Source organism: Tenrec ecaudatus, chromosome 16 (genome assembly GCF_050624435.1).
Source record: "Tenrec ecaudatus isolate mTenEca1 chromosome 16, mTenEca1.hap1, whole genome shotgun sequence".
Taxonomy (NCBI): domain Eukaryota; kingdom Metazoa; phylum Chordata; class Mammalia; order Afrosoricida; family Tenrecidae; genus Tenrec; species Tenrec ecaudatus.
Window position 1 is genome coordinate 44,778,408 of NC_134545.1, and position 16,702 is coordinate 44,795,109.

At 42.4% G+C, this 16,702-nt stretch overlaps 1 protein-coding gene and 1 pseudogene across 2 annotated transcripts in view; one reads left to right on the forward strand and one right to left on the reverse strand.

Annotated features, from left to right (window-relative positions):
• Nucleotides 1–16,702, reverse strand: part of ADK (adenosine kinase) — a 560,488-nt gene that overhangs the window by 72,770 nt on the left and 471,016 nt on the right. The gene's annotated exons all lie outside the window — the stretch shown is intronic.
• On the forward strand, nucleotides 11,511–12,485 carry LOC142429525 (solute carrier family 25 member 3 pseudogene; annotated as a pseudogene).

Consider the following 16,702-nt stretch of genomic DNA (forward strand, 5'->3'; position numbering starts at 1 on the left):
TTTCGAGGTGTGACTAAGATAAATGGTGATCTGGAGGCCTGCCCTTCTCTCTCTGTCTTCAACTTCCTGTTGAGAAGTCAAGCTAGAACCTGTATGAGCCCTGTGATGTGGATCATACACATAACTTACTGGTGCCACATAAATAACTCTGGAACCACTGGTCCGTGATCTTCCTGCATTCTGTATCATTGCATGGATAGTATGGGACTTTGGGGCTTCAGTTGGACTGGGCTAGGATGTTTTACTTATGCATGATTACTTTTTTATATAAAGTTCTTTCTTATACATATACATATGAGTATCTATGGATTTGTTACTCTGGTCAACCTGATTGGGCTGAGCTGAAGCAGGTCAGGCCCCCGCTTCCCTGCAAGTCCCCGGAGGTCAGCAGCAGACAGCACCAGGTAAGGTAACTGGTGAAACCAGATGCTCCGGGTTCAAAGAAAGCCACAAGCAATTCTCGGAGTTTCCAGACACCATATGCTAATTGCCAGACATTCCTCACCACCCCTTTAAAAACCCACAACCCTGGCTGCTGAGCACGACTTCCCTGACCTGTTGGCCTAGGTCATGGAACCTCATCCAGGTGTTCCCCCTAATAAAGCTATTTCTGTCTCTGCTCTCCTTTGTCCTGTCAGTTATGTCTGTCCGTCTCCCTGTATCTAAGTTTCATCTTTACATTTGGTGCAGAAACCCAAGAGAGGTAAGGACACGGGCTCCATGCCATCCCTGCCCTGCTTCGGCTGGGGCATAGCCCATCCCTCCTCTACTCCCGAACCTCTAGAGCCCACCTGGACAGGTGATTTCTGGTCAGTATCTCTGTATATGTTTGTTCTGTCTTGTTTGTCTTTCTGGACACTGAGGACCAGCAGACTCATGGAAACATAGGGTCCCTGGTTCTTGGAGGGTGCCACGGAAGGCGTTTATACTTCCACCCTAGTACTGAGAGGAACTGGAAATAACTGCCTTTCCCTGAAAGGGGTGCAAGGATAAGGACAGTTTCTCTTGTGTATCTTCTCTCATGTGGCCTCCAGCCTTTTGTGCCTGTGTCTACTTTCTAGCATTTCTGCCTCTAACAGGACTCCTGGCACTGGGCCTGGCAGTCACTGTGCCTTTAGACTAGACTAAGCTACAAGAGTTATTTCTGAGCCTTTTTCTATTTATTTGTGTGCTTTGGGTGTGCAGTTGTGCAGTGCCTTCTCTAACACTTTCTACTTCCACTTTCTCTCACCCTGAACAAAGGCCTCCGACCAACCTCCATTTTATTGGCCATAAAGTCAGGTTCCCCCCCCCCCCCAACTTCCATTGTGTCTCTCTCTCTGATCCAATGTTCCTGTCTGCTGGATGAAAGCCACTAGCCTGCTCCAAGGAACCTTCCTGTTCTGGAGAGTCCAGGAGTCTCCCCCGGGTCCCTAACTCTGATCGGGATGCCCTCAGTTACCAGACCTCTTTCTGTGTGTTGGGTGGGGACAGGAACCAGGGGATGCCCTTCTCATCTGCCGTACTCCCTGCAGTCTGAGACACCATGAGAAGTCCTCTGTCCCAGCCACCTACGGACAGTCCTTTGGGGTGCTCACTGGCCAACCTTACTGAATTGGATTTGGCTTCTGGTCTCTGCCCTAAGTGCCTGGTCTTTTTCTGTAACCAAGTTTGGCCTCAGTACCAATTGGACACTGAGTCACGATGGCCAGAAAATGGCACTTCTGATTTTGACATCCTCTGGGACCTCAACTATTTTTGTTGGCGAGCCCACAAGCGGTCAGAAGTCCCATATGTTCAGGGATTTTTCTTTCTTCACTCCTGTCTCTCTACTACCTGTTGCCCTACTTAAGTTCTCTTAGCCAAACACTCTCTTAATCAGGCCCCTGACAGTACTCCCCTTTGTGTTTCTCTGAACCCCCTGACTTCTTGTCTGTGCCCCCAGTAAAGCCTCCTCCATATTCTGGTTGCCTTTCACCATCACCTCCTTCCACTACCCACCTCAACTTCCAAAGGCTGAGGTGACTGTGGCTCCAACACCTGTCCCCTCCCTGGAGCCAGATCCTTCAGACTCCCTGGAATCAATTTCTCTCTCTCTCTCTTTCTCTTTCTTTCTCTCTCTCTCTCTCTCCTCTTCCTGGCTCCCTCCCTGCTCAGCCCCCTCTGAGCCAACGCCCACAGCCTCTGAAAGATCTCTCCCAGATAGAGAAGTCCTGTGCAAATCCCAGGCTCGCCAGAGGCCCAAGCCATGGTCACCACCAGCAGGTGGGAAGGGTCCAAAAGCTCCAGGAAGCAATAACTTTAATCACCCGCTGAACTTCTGATTTCAATACCCTCTGAAATCTCGACAATTCCTGCCAGTGAACTCACACATAGTACAGGGTTTCATATGTGCAGGCCTTTCCTCTGCGCTCCTGTGCCTTTCTCTGTATTTCCTGCTCCATTTCCCAAGTCCTCTTGACGAGAGAAAATGCCTCCTCTCCTCCTGCTTCTGGTGTCTACCTTTGCAGACCTGCCTAAACACCTTGTCTCCCCTCCTACTCATTCCTCTCCCTATGGTCACCTGGAGTCCCCCACTGCTCCCCCACCCCCAGTCCTCCTTCTCTCATCTACCTGCCCCGCTGGAGGAACCCGAGTCTGTACTTACCTTGCCAGTTAGCAAGAACACGTGATCACAGAAGCCCCTTCTCTGTTCACCCCGGGACTGAGAGAGTGGTCCGGTTCATGTTCCTTTCTCTCTCACTGATTTATCTCAGATCGAAAAGCGTTTAAGCGCCTTTGCTAATGATCCCACCATCTATATTAAGGAGTTTGGATATTTAACTCAAGCTTAGAATTTGTCCTGGCATGATATTTTTGTCATCCTTTCCTTTACCCTAACTGCAGATAAGAAAGAACACATTTTTCTCGCTGCTCTGCCACACTCCAACCAGGTTCATTCAACCGACCCTAACCTAAGTGGTGACCACACAAACACCTGGTTAGAGTTGTCAAGGACAGATGTACCCGCCGTGATAAAATGCTTCAGTGTGTCCTGGAGGAGCTTCAGGCCATTTCCCATATAAGAGTCAATTTTAATAAACTTAAGAATATCACTCAATAGCCTGAGAAGAACCCAGCTACCTTTTTGAGCCACTTAACTGATAGATCCAGCTTCCCAGCTGGGGCTACAGTCCTTGCTACCCATTTTATTACTCAGTCAGGCCCAGACATTAGAAAAAAGCAGAAAAAAGGCCTTAACTCCCCGTCCAAGATTTAGAGAATATGGCATTTAAAGTTGTTCACAGCCACGAGGAGCAAGCAGTCAGCCCGAGACGCCTGGTTCCAGTGGAAGGTAAAATTTCAAACCCAAGCTTTAGTACCAGCCCTGTGGCCGGCGATCCCTGCAGCCCCAAAGGGGGTAGCATGAGGTAGGGGTGTATGGGAACAATGACTGCCACCTAGTTCCTGCTGCAAGTGCAGAGAAGAAGGGCACTGGTCAAGGGAGTGTCCTAGGCCTAGAGCTCCAACCAAACCCTGCCTGGCATGTGGTCAAAGCGGACACTGGAAGTCCAACTGTCCTTGGAAAAGTAACAGGCCCTTTGAGTCTCCATGCGGGGGCACTGTCCTTCCAATTCTTGACCTGCCGTTGGCCCTACTGGGATTGGCCAAAGACCGAGGAGACCCTGACTGGACCCCCCATCAGCCTCGCCAAGCCTAGGGTATTGCTCAAGGTTGGGTGAGTAAATTTCCTTCTTACACAGAGGCTGCCTTTTCTGATCTGCCCTCATTTCCAGGGCGAGGCAGTCCTTTCTCAATCTCGGTCATGGATATTGATGGCAAGCCTACCTGCCCCAGGTGTACTAGCCTTTTACTCATTCCTTCCTTATAATCCCTTTGTGCCCGGTCCCTCTGTGAAGAAGAGACATTTTAAATATGTTAAGGACCTCTTTATATCTTACTTCTAGTCTCACAGCACATCTGCTCCTTCCCCTTCTTTCACCGGACCTAGAAAACCCGGCTCTACATGCCTCATTGTTTCCAATGTTACCAGCAAAGAAACCAAACGGTATTTATTTGTTTGCCTTTACCTGCAGCCCTTCCTAAGACAGTTCTAAAGTAAACACAGCCCACCTCCTTACCTTCTCTCTCCCTCCAAAGCACAATTATCTGTTCTGCAGTTATCTATTTAGACCTGTGCCTCACCCCCACTACTCAGAATTTAACTCTAAGTAGACACCAGGTCATAAGAGACCTCCAATCACCGACTTCAACTGAACAAGCATAGTTACTCCCCGCCCCAAAGTCGAGAAGGCAGCATTCCTAAGCCATCCCAGCGACAGCTCGAGAGTGCCATTATCATGACAATAAATCAGGTCTAGTATGGCAAAGCATAACTTGGATTCCTACCTGTCCTGGTAAACCTTAGTTTTGTCTCCTCTCTGGCAGTGGCAGAAATTTCTAGTAGAGTGTTAGAGCACAGCAAGCTCCAAACACAAAACTTTTAACAGATAACTCCAGCTAGTCATGAACTCCATCTCAAAGTCTCTCACCTCCTTAGAGCGACAGCTGACATCCCTAGCACAGGTAACCCTTTAGAAGCGTCTAGCATTAGACCTGCTAACAGCTGACAAAGAAGGTCTGTGCATGTTTCTAGGAGAGCGTTGCTATTACGTCAATGAGTCAGGAGAGGTGGAGCAAAATGTAAAAACCATGGCCATAGATCAGGCTGTACTAGGATTATATTGATTTCTTCAAATGATTGTTACGGATATAATATGTGATAGAAATGATTATTGGGAAGTATGAATAGAGAGTTTGTAAACTCACTCACTGCCTTCAGCCATTACATTGGTTTGGTTAAATCAATATAGGAGTAGCCTACCAAGAATGCTTAGAAAAGATAAGCCTCACCCAGTGCCTGGAGTGCTTAGGATATTTGCATTTGAAAAGACTCGCTGAAAGAGCTGTTGGTCCACTGAAGAGAAACAAAAAAGTACCACTGGCCTTTTTGAATCTTATTTGTGAAGCTAGAAAATTTGGAGCCATGAAGGAGCTCTCCTCTCCTGTGGCAGCCTGAAAAGCTCGCTAGGTGACCACTTGGATCTACACGTTGCGAGAAAAGCAGCAAAAGAGAGACAGGTTGAGTCTGGCCACTGACCCTCATGGAGCTGGGTCACAGGGACTAGAGAAGAAGAGAGTGGGCTGGTTTATCGGAAGCTTAAAGACCTGTGTGCAACCTGAGCCTATGGCATGATGCAGCTGAAGGGGCTTATCCTCACTGAGAATTTGTGATGGAGCCCAAAGTTGGAGGGGCAAGGCCATGGTCACCTGGTGAGGCTAAGGGAGGTGGCCCATATTATGTTGATCAGAACCCAACAAGATCAAAATTGTTAAGCCTTGACTTGGTGCAGATTGCTGCTGACTTTACGGACGGCCTGTCCTGATTTGACTTTGCTTATATATAAAGACTTGCCAGGCTCCAAGTGGAATGCTTGCCTTCTCAGAGCACTTTGATAGAAAGGGCAGTATAGAAATTGGATACCCCACATGGGGGAGAAAAGGCATGAAGTGGATGGTTAAAAACCTCCAGGGGCTGGGGACTATGTTCATAGAATGATAGGATTATGGTGTATGTGTTCACATAATTACAAAAGGAGGTCAGCACATTTTGAGTTATATACATTTTGGGTTAATCTTGTGAGGTACAAATATGATCTTGCTATTGTTCGTGTTTTAAAAGTTATATATGGCTAAAGAATTGAGTACAAATGCCAAGCTGGCAATTGGTGGACTGTGATAGTTAGGTTTTTTGGTGCCAACATGGAAGAGATGGGTGACGGAAGAGATGGGTGACAGCTTGATGACCTGCTTTGGAGGTGGCTGCATAGATAAACGGCTCTCGGAGGTCAGCCCCTCTCTCCGCCTTCACCTTCCTGTTGATAAGCCATGCCGCAACCTGGGTGGCCCCTGTGATGAGGCCACCGCCACTGGATCCACACTACTCTGCACCCTCCAGCCTGTGATCCTCCTGCATTCTGCATCATTGCATGTGGCTGCATGCATCTGAAGAGGGATTTACGTACTAGAATCAAGACTTATGGACTAGTATCGGATTATACACATGAGTTGGACTGGGATGTTTTATTGATGCCCGATTACGTCTTGATATAAAGTTATTTTATATATATATACAAATGTCTCTGGATTTGTTTCTCTAGTTAACCCAGTCTATCACCATCTCCCTTTGGAGTCATTTTAAAATGGTTATGTTTTCGTTACAATTGAGGCTTTCTCTGTTTCATATTGTCATTGTCGGTAGGTGTTTTATGTGTTTGTGTGCATTATGTTCTTGCTGTTTCTTGATTTTATTTTCTATGTTTCTTCAGTATATGAAATTCAGGATAGGGAAAGCTATAGAGTCAATCACTGGACTAATAATTATTTAGAGCCATGGCAGGGGCGATTGGGGATAGGGGTGGGGTGGGTGAAATGAGGTTACCACAATGAGTATGAAAAAAAAATGTTCTAAAATTGATTGTGGTGATGATTGTACAACTCTTTTTAATATGATTGAAATACTGAATTGTATGATAGGTGAATTGTGTGTGAATAAAAATTAATAATTATAAAAAGGTAGATTCTTATGAGATAGAGTTCAGACATGCCTGCCATCTACCTTCTTGACTAATTCCGACACTAATCACTGCTCCCTAGGACTTCTCTACATCTCTGATGCATTTGATAATTCCTTCCAATGCTCCTACAGAAATCAACAGCCGTACTTGCAGCACTGATCATTTTGTTCTGAAAAGCAAAGCAGAAAATACTATCTGGTCTTTTATAGAAAGACTCCTGATTTAAACAGTTTTTTACAACAGAAAGAAACAAGAGAAATTTCCTGCCTTTTCATGTTCAAGTTTAGTGAAATGAGGCCCAGAAAATTGACAAAGCAGTACATTGAGCACCCAAAGACAAGTCGAAGCTTCCAATAGCATTGAGTTCCCATTTCACTATTTTCTAGCCTTCTGATTTCACACTAGGGATGCTCTGCCTAAAGCTAGAGTCCTGCAGAGTGTTTTAAAAGCCACATATGGACTTGGCACAGAAACGGTTTTCTCAACACTGGGGTAACTAGGCTATATAAGTCTCGTGAGAGCAATAGTGCCCTCGGCTTCAGTTTGGGCTAACCCTTAAGGAGTCACAGCTAAGAGAGCCACTTCCACAGCCCTGCCTCATTAGTCCCTGCTACTACCAATCTAGCTCAGGCCATTCTTGGGGGGAAAAGTTTTGTTCATAGAGAATTTGTTAATTAAATAATCACTATACTAATGAAACCCCGGAGTTTCAGCAGCTTGTAGTCTATGCTAGTTTAGGGTAGCTAAATTTGTAGTTACTGGAAAGGAGTACGTTCTTCAAAAAGTACTAAAACCTTTAAAAAAAATCTACAACTAAAATATGTAAATCTTATAATATTCATCATTGTACATCTCTAAAAATCAATCTTGATGTTTTCATTGCAATGAGAGGGAAAAAATACACACACACACACACACACACACACACACATATATATATATATAATTAGAGAAAATAACTAAAATCATAACTGGTAAAGTTTCACAAGGTGAATGAACTCATAGTGTTGTTTTTTTATTTAGCATAATATAGAAAAAGATAGTCTAAAATGTAGGGATTATTTTAAATGGAGCATCAAGTGAACATACTTAACTAGTTATTTTAAGGTTATCTTAAAATTTCAATATTATATATGAAAATGACCCAAAATGAAACAAAATAAAACATTCACATGCAAAATAAAGCCTTCACATTCCTACAACTAAAATTACTGTGAAACAGAATGAATTGTTTCAGCAGCTTGCATTCTAGCAATATTATAAGAGTCACTTAATGCCAAGCATTCTTATTTTTAAAAGTTTTATAGGAAATTAATCCACACATCACATAATTCATATCATGAAGAGTTGAACAATTATTCCCACAATCAATTTAAAACGCGTTCTCTTTTTATCCCACATGGCACTCTCCGTTCTAGTGCTCCATCTCCACTCCCACATACACTGTTTGCTCCCCTGGCCCTCTCACCCTCCCTATCTCCCACCCCAACCCCACCTTTCCTATAAACCTTTGCATCTTATTTCAATGCGCAGACCCCAAATCCATATGTAGACGATAGGATAACCCCTCACAGAAGTCACAAGGAAGGGTTGAGTCAACCAGGACGCAGTATAACACTAATAAAACACACAATATTCCTCTGTGTTCCAGCTAGACCGGAACATGTGCACTGCTACAAATAAAAGCTCACAACACACGGCATCCAGGTCAGATAAACTCCTCAGGAACAGAAATGGGAGTAACGACACCAGGAGGGTAGGTGGAAGGTGGGTGAACCAGGGGAGGAAGGAGGGGCCAATTACAATGCCCTCCTTCCCCCAGGGGATTAACAACAGAAATGTGGGTGAAGAGAGAGAGCAGTCATTGTAAGATATGAAAATAATAATAATTTAAAATCTATCAAGGGGTCATGAGAGTGGAGGGAGACAAGGGAGTGAGAAAAGAGGAGCTGATACCAAGTGTTCAAATAAAAGTAAATGTTTAGAAATGATAATGGCAACACATCTATAAATATGCTTCATACAGTTGATGTATAGAATGTTATAAGTGCTGTAAGAGCCCCAATAAAACGATTAAACAAACAAATCAGTCAATCAATAAAAGTTCGTGTACTCTAATAGACGTAAGATCTTCAATAAATATATAATACATAAAGAGTTCCCATGGGTTTCTACCATGGGATAATTGTAAGAAAGACATGAGTATTCGGATTCTAATAAAAAGCACAGACGACAGCTTCGACACATGCGCAAGGTCTCTCTGCACAAATAGAAGACAATCAAAAAGTATGAAACAACCAGGTTGCCTGGACTCTTGAGAACAACTTGATTGCTAAATGAATCCAAGACTCCACGCCCAGTCACTGTGGTTAGGAGAAGAGAGCACAGCCACTGACAAGACACCCTGTCTGCTCTGCTCTATAGGCTGCCAGCCTCTCATCTGCTACCGTATTCCCCTGGCCAAAGCCGCTCTTCCTTCCTTCTTCGGTTTCCCATCTCCCCCTTTCTGTTTTATGATCACGCCTTTCCTGCACCTTTGATGGAGTCAACAACACTTCTATGGCAGTCTCTCCCATCCCTAACAGTTACATCCTGATAGAAAGCGGAAAATATTCATCAATGTGGAGGGGTGGTGGTGGGGGGAACAGAAAATGAGACACAAACACACAATCAATTCTTAGACCTAAAGGCATTTTTCTAAGAAGAAAAGTACCAGAAAAATAATTCAGAAAACTAATACTCAGATACTTCCAACAGATGGAGAAAGATATGCAAAGAGATAGGAAAAAATTAAAAAGGCAACAAACCTTATAACAACAAGCTATGTCCAGAAGATTAATAAGAAAGATAAGAGAATTGAACTATTTTAAAACAGAAGAACAGGATTGAAGAAATGGACAAATAAACTAGTGAGCTCTAAGACAAATCTATGGTACCCCATCTACAGGAACAATAAGTCATAAGACCAATAAGCCTGAAGAACACCTAAGCATTACATGGGATACTATAGCAAGAGGAACAAGATTACATCTGACCGCAAAACAAAAGATCCACAGAAAAAACAGTACAGGAAATCCTGGAAGAAAACTTCCCTAATAGCATAAAGTAGGAGAAAGCAACTGTTCAAGAAGCTTAGAGGATCCCACAAGATTCTGGGTTCTCCCAAAAGAAAAACATTGTCATACAATGCAGTCAAACATTCCAATATAAAGGACAAGCAAAGTACACAAGAGCAGCTAGGGGAAAAAAGAGCAATTGGCTACAATGGAAAATCAATAAGAATAAGCTTGGATTTTTCAAATAAAAATATATAGTCAACAAGACAATTAAATGTTGTATACAAGAACTGAAAGAAAACTCAACCAGAAATTTTATGGCCAGCAAAATTATCCCTCAAATATGAGGGACAAGTAATATTTCTGGATAAGGAGAAATGAAAGGAACTTACAAAAATAAGGCCACCATTACAAAAACACCAACGAGAGCACGTTGGACCGAGAATCAGCAGCAGCGAAACCTGAGACCAACATTTAAGACAACACTCAGAAACCAGCACACTGAAAATAATATCCAAAAGAAATGAAAATTACAAGACTGAAAAATTGGGAGCCTGAGAAATCATTCTGCATTAAAGACAAGTACAAAATAAACAGAGGGAAAACTGTATACACAAAACATTCAAATGGAAATCCACATAGAGCGGAAGAGAGAAGAGATGACAACGAATGTACAGATGTGCTTGACACAATGGATGTATGTATGGATTGTGATGAGAATTGTACGAGCCCCAATAAGATGATTTAAAAAATAGGGAAGTTTATCGAGGCTGCATTTTTTATTAAAATTTCTATTAACTTAAAAAAAAGAAATACGTCTTACAAAGAATAACAGATTGCAAAATCAAAGAATGGGGACAACGTGCAAGATAATGACAAGCAAAAAACAGGAGAGGCCACAGTAATCCCTGTTAAAATATACTCCAAGGCAAAATCCTTCCACAGCGACAAGCAGGTGTTACGTAATAATTAAAGGGACAAGAAAATAAGGTATAATCTTATTAAACATAAGAGGGACACCCAAAAGAAACCAGAAAACGTTCCGCTGGGCTGAGCTACTGTACTACGCATTTTTCCTGCTAAGAGCACAACTCTGATTGCTTAATGTTTGCTTATGGGGTTGTAAGATTGATGGCTTGATTGATATTTACTTTCAGGTTGTAAGAATAGCACTAAGTCTCATCACCAGTAATGACCTTGGGAAAAAGTCTGGGTCACTCGAGAGCTGTTCTTTCAAAGCTCGGCTTGTTTCCACTCGACTCTCTTTTTCTGGTCAGTCAGAACCTGAGGCACAAATTTCACAGTGACCCTTCTCATTCCAAAATCTCCTGGTAAAATTTTCTGAACCGAACTCCAAGATAGTCCAGATAACCCTCCTATCTCTTCAATGGTCCACTGTTGAGCACAAGTCCACGGATTTTGTTGACATTTTCGTCAATTCATCAAAGATAACATCCAAATGGCTAACAAACATGACGCAATGCTTACAAGGTTTGAGCAAACTGCTTTGAAAAATTCGCTGTGACCAGAGAAAACCTTTCCAGGCAATGTCACTGGGTGCACTAACTCAGAGTGAGTTTCTCGATGCTCACCTAGCAGGAAAAATGTGTACTACGCCCAGTGGAGCCTTTCCCGGTTTCATTTGGGGTTCCCCTCATAAGTATAGAACTTCTTAAGTAGAACAAAGTCTGAGACCCTATATTTCCCTACCTCAAAACCTAGTACAAGCCATAGGAGTTAAAACAGACTAGAACTGGTATAATGATTGATGTGTAAGTCAATGGAATAGAATAAAGAATTCAGAAATAAAGCTATCCACCTACAAGGCAACTGATCTTCCACAAAGGGTCAAATAAGCATGAAATGGGCAAGTCTTTTTGTGATATCTACATTTTCTGTCAACTTGATGTACGTGTGTGGGCATAGGAGTAGAGTCCAGTCTGTCAGGTCACAGCTTGGGGATACCTCCTTGGGAATATTGCTTTTTTATAAGTTTTATGCATGGTGGCGCTTCGGTGGGGTCTTAAGTTGTGGTCCAACAAATACTTCTGTCATTCCTCTGGATTCAGAAAAGTGTCACATGCAGGTAGACCCCCAAAAGGGCCTATTGAATGGGTTCTCAGTTACACTTAAAGAGGACGGGCTCTGACTTTCACTGGCTACTCTATGCAGGGATTTTGCAAGATTGTCTTAGATCAAGTCTTCAAAGTCTCATATAGCAACATGCTTGGAAAGGAGAGCATCTTTCTATGGCTCATATCGCTGTACGCGATTTCTTTGGCCAGAGCTGAATTCTCTGTGGATTGAGCCCTGGCTCCAATGGAAGCTGTTAACAGTTCAAATTCAAACCCATCCTGGTTATGCCAAAAAGTTGAGGTATGGGACTCCAAAAATGTTTAAGGAAGAAGGCTTAAATGCATTCTACAGTGGGGGTTGCTCCTGTCTGAATGAAACGGATCCCATACACCATGATGAATATTTTCTGCTTTGAATATATCATGGAAGCATTGTACAAATTGTGTACAAACTTGGTTCCCAAGTCCTTAAGTAAATGTTCCAAGGAATAACAGATTGTTTTAACACTTGTTATGGATTATACAGTTGGAATCTTCAGTGTAATTGCTTTTCATCCTGTGAATTCTGTGGTGTCTGTGAATGCTCAAGTTCCCCAGAGACCTGAATTTAAAGGTATCTAGAAGGGACTGTTTGCCTATATCATCATGACTGGGACTCTGACCACACAGTATAGTGGTTCATCTATGACTCTATGAAGGTCCCTCTTCTTCCACCTGAGTTGCAGTCTCTGAAGAAGCTGTTTGGGCTAACTCAGTAGAAGGATCAAAGGAAATATGGGCTGAATCTGCCTGCTGATCAGTGGTAAAGAAAGCAAATATATATATATATTTGACAATGTAGGAATGGGTCTATTCCTAATACAATCACTGATATCACTCTTGGCTTAGACAAGAATTTCAATTTATTATTGGAATAAATCCAACTGTTCATAAAAACCAAAGCCAATCAGTTCTAAGCCTCCATGATGGGATAAGATTAGGGTGGAATGCAGCTCCCTTATGCAGATTCAAGCCCTGATGTAATCAATTGAAAGCATGTTTTCATAGGGGTGTGAGGTCTGCTTCCAATATAAGTGGATATTGTAGAAAGTCTGCTGGTTTTTAGCTGGGTCTGGATCTGACATTTGGCACATTAACCTCTGGGTCTTTGGGCCTGGCATATTGCTTGTTAATCTGTAAGTTCCCCTGAGCCTACCATCTGACCTGCCAACCTTGAATTCATTTCCTCTACTACCATGAGCATGACCTGCTGATCTTGGGTTAATCAGTTCCTACAGCCACGTGAACAAGGAGAAGCTTCTAGCTGAGCACCTGACCCAGGACTTGAACTTTTCGGCTTCTACAACTGTGTGACACATTTTCTTGACATAATTATATATATATATATCAACTTCACTGGAATTGCTTCTCTAGAGGATCCAGCCTAAGTTAGTTTACTTGTGCTTCTTAGTGAGCTCGATTCACAAAACTCTAGATAATCATTCATGTGGGCATGCTGTGTCCAAGTTTGATTTTTAATAAACTCTTTTGTAATGATTTAGGTAACAGCGCCTGTAACCAGAAGCTTTCGTTTCCATAAATGAACATGTGATTTGAATAGTGGTGATTTTTCTGAAAATTTCTGAGACTCGATAGATTAATAGCAGCTCCAAACATTTCAAGCTAAGTGACATTCTTCTGTACAAACTGCAAGTTTGGTCATCTATTAGGATATAATTATAAGTTCCAAAATTAGCTGATGATTGCTGAGTCTTGAAACAACTGTATTTTAAATCAAATGAAAGAAGAAATAATTTTATTATTTAGAACCAGGTCTTTAAGAAATTCATTGTCTACTGGGCTCTATATAATAATTCTGAACATTGAATTCCCATTTGTTTGTATCATCATTGAAGTTGAGAATTTAGGATCATTTTTAATCTCAGATAGTCCTGTTAAATCTTCCTTCATCCCACTTTTTACCTTTAGATGTGACCCTTGTTTGTCTTTGTAACCTTTCTTATACCCATACGTAGTTTCACACTGAAGACATAATGAACTTATTAGAGCTTACAAGCTGAGCACCAGGTTTGTGGAATGCTATTTACAGCGCAAGTCCCAAATCCATTTTGAGTCTTCACAGATTCAGCTTTCGTTGAATTTTTTTTCAGATTATTGACTAAAAATATGAAATGCTTTGCCCTAAGGGAGTATGTGTTTACAAGCAGATTGCTACTACAGAGGGGCAGCCTAGTCATCAGGGGATTGCCTGGGTAGACCCTGGATGGAATTTGGAGTATTATCTGAGATATATCCTGATGACCTTGGTCAGAGGGCTCAAAACCAATCTTGTAAATTTTTTTTTAACTTACAACTAATCATGGTCTTTTTCCTGCTTGCAATTGTAATAAATTGTTCTGCTGCCAATCATGATTTTGTGACGGGTTCTCTTATTCTCCTGACAGCCTACTTATGTAGTTGAGTTTCTGGAAATCCATGGACATGATTATGGCCTCATGCTTATGGTCTCTCTCGTCCATTGATTTGCCTTTGTGCTGTTTAAGGCTTTAATACATATGTCTCTCTAGATTATCATTGAATTTTGGGTCTCTTTTCTCTAGTAGATCAGCCAATGAATGCCCTCCCCCCACCTGTTTTTGTTTGGCAAACTTTAATGTGAAAGCTTGTATAAAGCCACTTCTGAGGTTCCCCCATTCGATCAGTTCTCTTTATTTTTGTTCCTTAACATCCCAAACATTCATACATTTTAGTTAATTTATTGAATTCTGGAGAATGTGTATAGTGCCTTACCCAATGCCTGAGAAATCAGTAGCCCTCAATCAGCGTACAAGGAATAAATAACTTTTATTATCTTTTTTCCATGTCTTTCCACCACTTAACGTCTATTGATATACGTATACATTTCTTCCAAATGGCCCACTAGCACAGAATTATGCTTCCTAAACTGTTTGATCACATTATTCCTCTGTTCAAAACCCTCATCAATAGCCTCCGGTATCTTCAAAATAAGGCCCAACTCTGTTCTTTAGTCAAATATTCAAGTCTCAATGCATTCTAACATTAAATTGTTTTTTGCCTTATTATTCATTAATAGTCCCACAATAAAAATTATATACTATCACTATACTAGTCAGATAAATTTCTAAAGCACTTTGTAATCTAACTTTCCTTCATTATCTTTTGTATATATGCTTTTTAATTTTTACACATACTTTGAAAGTAGATCTTTCACTTTAGTCTATCACACATATACAGAAAAGTTACAATTTCACAGTCTGCCTACTATGTTGGAGACAATCTGGAGAGGTCATATAGAGAAGTACTGAGTAAATGCAGAGGGGGTGGAGTGGGAAAGAACATTTTAGCCATCTCAGATGAATCCAGCCCCAACACACCTGCTGAATGCACCCACAAAATTCAGGTGATTCAGGGAACCAATAGAGGTCTGCGGGGCTGGCCCCAATCCAGACTATGTGGGCCTCCCCTCACCCCCACCCCCATCCCCTTGAGAAGAATGCACTTCAGAGGACAGCACTGGGGCAACTTGGGGAGAGGGGTCCATTGGATTAGAGCACATGGGAGAAACGCAAAGGGATGGAGAGAGAGGAGAGGGCATCCTGGCCCACCAAGGCCCAAGGATGGTGTTCCTGCTGGGTGCAGACAGAGCATGGAGAGGACCATAGGGCTGACCCCACCACGGGACACGGTGTCCCTCACTGAACCATGATACTGCCGGGAACAGCACTGGAGACACAGCGTGGGAAGAGTGCATGGTCTGGCCCCATCACGCTGGGGCGAGGCACTGAGGGCATGCAGCAGAGCAGCAGGGGGACAGAGTGATGAAACCCCAAGGAATACCAAAAATAGACTTTGGAGACAGAGCGTGGCACCCCATCAGACTGGACCGGAAAACACTCGTAAAGGCCAACAAACAGACCTTAAACTATTTATAGGCTTCTCTATTTTTGTCAGTGGTTTTCTTTTTGTTATTGTTATATTGTTCTTGCTTTCTGTTGCTGCTGTTATTGTTTTGTTGGTTTTGACTTCCTTTGTTGTTTTATTTGCTTTTGCCTGGTTTTTGCCCTTATTAACGTATCTGCACGTCTATCTAGATAAGATAGGCAGGATAAATAATTCAGAGATGAAAAGAATGAGACCAATGGTTCTGGGGGGTACAGGAGAAGGGGAGGTGGGAGAAAGGAAGTTGGGGGGGACACGACCAATTCAGGAACAAAGGAACAACAAGCGAACTAAAATCAATGGAAGGAAAGTTGTAGGATGCCAAGTGGGACCAATCAAGGGCAATGTAGCAGCAAGGAATTACCAAGCCTGAATGAAGGCTGAACATGATGGTGGGACAAGACGTAAGGTGACCAGACGTCCCACTTTTGGCAGGACAGTCCTGATTTTTAACAATTTTTCCAGCATTCCACAGCATTTAAAAAAATTCCCGATTTTTTGAAAGAATGTATGACAAGCTAGGGCATACGGTTTTTGCCTGCCACGTGGCTATTTCACCAGGATATGAGTTGGTGTCTTGCTTTACCAATGTTAAAATCTGGTCACCTTAGGAGGGAAGTAAAAAGGAAATAGAGGAAAGAACCAGGAGGCAAAGGACATTTATAAAGGCCTAAATACAGGCATGTACATATGTATATAATGAGAGGGGAATAGAACTATGTACACATGTTTATATGTTAAGAATTAAGGTTGTGGATGGACATTGGGCCTCGACTCAAGTACTTCCTTAACACAAGAACATTTTGTTCTAACAATCTGGCATTTTGTGATACTCACCTTCCCAACACAATCACTGAAGATAAAATGGGTACATAAGCAAATGTGGTAAAGAAAGCTGATGGTGCCCAGCTATCAAAAGATACAGCATCTGGGGTGTTAAAGGCTTGAAGATAAACAAGTGGCCACCTTGTTCAAAAGCAACAAAGCCCACATGGAAGAAGCACACCAGCCTATG